Raw genomic sequence first — 3,819 nt, forward strand, 5'->3', positions numbered from 1 at the left:
AAATAAAATAAAATAAAATAAAATAAAATAAAATAAAATAAAATAAAGGGTGAATAACTGCATTCACAAATTAGGTAATACAGCCTGCCTACATAAAAAAAAAAACAAAAAACAAAAAACAAAAAAACCAGCAACAACAAAAGAAACTCAGAAATGCAGAATTATCATGTAAAAGAAACAATGACCACTATAGAACTCATCAAGACATCACCCTGGGTGATCATCCTGGTTGCTTTTCTCAGCCTGACTGCAGATTCACCACACTGCTATTGCCCTTGCGCACAGGAAGCCAGGAACCCAAGGAGTCTGCACATTTCATGGCATACCGAAATTCCCGGCACACAACCACGATGGGACCCAACACCACCGCAGAGGAAGGCAGAAAGCAGACTATGCAAAATTTAGCACACCTCCTACACCTATTTGGTGGGCACAACTGAGGATGATCTTGATAACCAGGTACAAAAACAGATCGGCTTTTAAAAGAGCTGCAAGATGTTGAGAAGCAGAACGAAGCTTAGCACCAAGAGGAAGCCATCTAAAAACCTTTTTTATTCCCCACACATTCCTTCTGAGTCTGACACATTTAACTGCCATCTCTGGACACAGGAGACAGCAGCGCCACAGTTCCACCCAATGCATCTGGTTTCATGGATAAGCCCACTGTCACCTCCCTTCCACAGAAGCCCAGAGTTTGGCATGCACCCCCATCCTTCTGCATGGGGACATCAGCACCTGATGCTGAAGGAGCCAGAACAGGGGGCAGGAGACAGGCAAAGAAAGGCTCACAGCCTGAGAGGGGGTAGCAGGGTTTTTGCTCTAGGGGAAGGGCAGGCTGCTCGTTACCATGCACCCAACAAAATCAAGAGCTATGGACCCTAAGAAGCAAAGATGGACGTGTGCTTTTGTGGCAGAAAGGATGCTTTGATTTAAAAATAAACAATCACGCCATCTAGTTCACAAAACAAGCCGACTCCTGCTCCTGGCTGCTGTCTCCTCAGTTCCATGTGGGCTCACTGGTGAATGAAAAACATGTGTGGGCAAATCAGGAAGCAAAAAACAAGGAAGGAAAATAAACACTCACCTATCTCAGAGCTAGGTGAACGGGCTAGCTTTGACTTTCGGATTCTCCAAGCCAAATTTTCATGAAAGGTTGACTCTGTCCTTTGGCAAATAAAATTCGTATTTCTTTAGCAAAAGAAGGGCCTTTTATATGATTGCCCTTAAATGTGGGGGCTATTTGAGCAGGCTCACAAACTGGCCTCCCTATAACTAAAAACAGCTTAAAGACAAGCACCTTGCAGTCAAATCAGATTCATATAGTACTGAGCACACGAACAAAAGGATGTCCTGAAATCACAAAGAAAGGCAAAGGGAGGGAGCAAAGGAAAATCCAAAGACAGGACTAGATGAAGAAAACAAAATTACTAAACCATCCTGGACAATGCTGCCTGATGCAGCAATGGTATTTTGACTAGAAACAAAGTTGAATCATATCATAGATGGGGGTGCCATTATTCCCTCCCTGTTCAGCTCTGATACTAGTGTCAAAAATAATGGGAAACTATGTGTCATAAAGGAGCCTTTGGAACCAGAAAGACATGGAGAGAACAGGTGGTGACAGGGCAGGAAGCTAAAGTGATTAAGGGGGAAAGGGTACCCTTGAAGAAAGGGAAAGGTGAGAGACATCCACTGCCTTTGGGATGCTGCCAACAGCTGCTGTGAAAATACGGTGGTTTCACGGAATGTGCCTCAGAACAAGGAGATACTGGTACCTTTGTTGACTCTGGTTTTCATTAAGAACTCCTTCACTGACTAAATCTGAACAGGCCCCTGGCTCAGTCAAGGCAGTCTATACAGAAAGAACTGGTCTTAGGTCTTGGTAGTATCAGAGTCATTCTAACCTACTTTATGATACCAGCAAGGAGAAAAACTCAGATCTCCTTGAGCTGTGTTCTTTAGACAACAACCTGAGCTAAGTAAGTAAGAAGAATACAAGTGACATGGCTAGGGCCGAAACTAAGGTCTCTAGGTGATCGTACATTGTGCATCATTATTTGGAACAATGTGCGACCAAATATCAAACAAGATCCCAATGGTTGAGAAAGAGAAAGATGGCAGCATATACCTTTCATAGGTGACCCCGGTTCTCCCTGCACTTTCTGAAGACTGGGTACTCGAATTCTGAGAATATGGCAGCAGCATTCTGGGTGAGGACAGGGTAGGGATAGAAGGCTGGCGGGCAGGATGTAGGGAGCTTATATAGGTAGACAAGGCTACACGCTATGCCAGATTGGGCCCCCAGATAAGAAGACCACACTTACGTCTCGTTATCTGTAGACACTGCCAAGCAATTTCCAGGTTAATGCACCTGGAATCCTTGAGCCTGTCTGAGTGATTCTGGGCCCCTAACGCCCCACATAAAGACCATCCACTATCCAGGAGGTGTAAACAGAGGAGAAATGAGGCACCCTTTTTTAATAGGATTCAACTTTACAGTCGAAATATCATTGCTTTGTCAGGCAGTATTGTCCAGGACAGGGTGGTGATTTTCTTCTCTTCATACCCTTCCATTTTTGGGTTTTCCTTTGCTCCCTCTGTCAGCCACTTCTTCCTTCTGTGACTTAGGCAAAATGCTAGGAACCGGCAATTGTAACGGAAAGACAGTAGTCCAGGACCAGCCTCCCACTCAGCCCATAGAAACTGCCTTCCCTAGAGCAACATCGGCTGACCCTGGGTCCCCCTGACCCGCAGGGCTGCATCTGGCCAGCTGAGCGAACAGCTCTCACTGGAGGTGGTAGGCCTGTAGACGGGTCCACGGCTCAACCCTCATCACCAGTTTGAGGCAAGGTCCTGGAGATCTAGGCAGGGCGGGCCAGGCCCCCAGGCCTTCCCAAGCTTGTCCCTACCTAACAAGGACTATCTGTGCGTGGTGACTTGGATAGCAGCACCCCGGGATGTGGGCACCGGTCACAGCCCTCCACCCCAGGCGCGAGGACCTCCCTTCAAATCACCGGCTGTCCCTCTAACTGGGTCGCGGTCTGCAGTAGCCAGGAATCTGGGGAGACTGACCTCTCCGTGCCACCTCTTTGTTCGGGGTTCCAGAAGGGCCAGGCCAGGGGCGGAGGAGGCCAGGTGGCCAAGCGACCCCCCCAGCACCACCCAGGACAGGTTTCTGCCCTCCCTTTGGACACCTAGCAACCCCCTATTATCTAGTCTGCTGCGCTGGGCCATCCGGGCCTTGAAGCTTTAAGGTGAGTCTCCTCCACCGAAGGGCCGGCGCGGAGGGGGGCGCGGAGGGGGGCGCGGGGCCCGGCACGTTTCCTGGGTAAACACGGCGAAAGGCGATCTCGCGGAGGCGGACCCCGGCCGCGGAAGGAAAATGTCCGTCTGCCGAGAGGCGGCTGCTAGCGGGCTTCACGTGCTGACCGCGCAGGCAGGAGTCCGAGGCGCGGGTGCGAGGGGCGCCACGGCCGCGGCGCGCCTCCCCGTCGCCCCAGCCCTACAGCCTCACGCACGCACGCACGGGACGCCCCGTCGCCGGGGCCGCCCTGAGCCGGAGTCCTGGGCGGGGAGGAGGGGCGCCCGGGAGGAAACTGAGGCAGGGTGCGAATCCTGCCTGGCCCTGCGGCGAGGACAGAGAGGCACCCGGGGGAGAGCAGGGACCCCGCGAGGCACCGCGCCCGGACCCCGCCCCGCACTCACCGAGAAGCCCCTCCCCCCCTGGCGCACCGACAAACCTCCTCTCTGCCCCCGTCACTCCCTGAGAAGACCCCCTCACACACCGGGCAGCCCCCCCCCCCCCCCCCCCCCCCCCCC

The 3,819-nt window shown here is 51.8% G+C and overlaps 1 protein-coding gene across 1 annotated transcript in view; it reads right to left on the reverse strand.

The window, feature by feature from the left end:
• PTPRN2 (protein tyrosine phosphatase receptor type N2) overlaps positions 1-3,092 on the reverse strand; it is an 803,411-nt gene extending 800,319 nt beyond the window's left edge. Inside the window, exon 1 of the mRNA XM_049642197.1 lies at positions 3,073-3,092. The gene's annotated coding sequence lies outside the window, so the exon portion shown is untranslated. The remainder of the gene's footprint in view (positions 1-3,072) is intronic.
• Between the last annotated feature and the right edge of the window lie 727 nt (positions 3,093-3,819).

This window comes from Panthera uncia, chromosome A2, assembly GCF_023721935.1.
Source record: "Panthera uncia isolate 11264 chromosome A2, Puncia_PCG_1.0, whole genome shotgun sequence".
Classification (NCBI taxonomy): domain Eukaryota; kingdom Metazoa; phylum Chordata; class Mammalia; order Carnivora; family Felidae; genus Panthera; species Panthera uncia.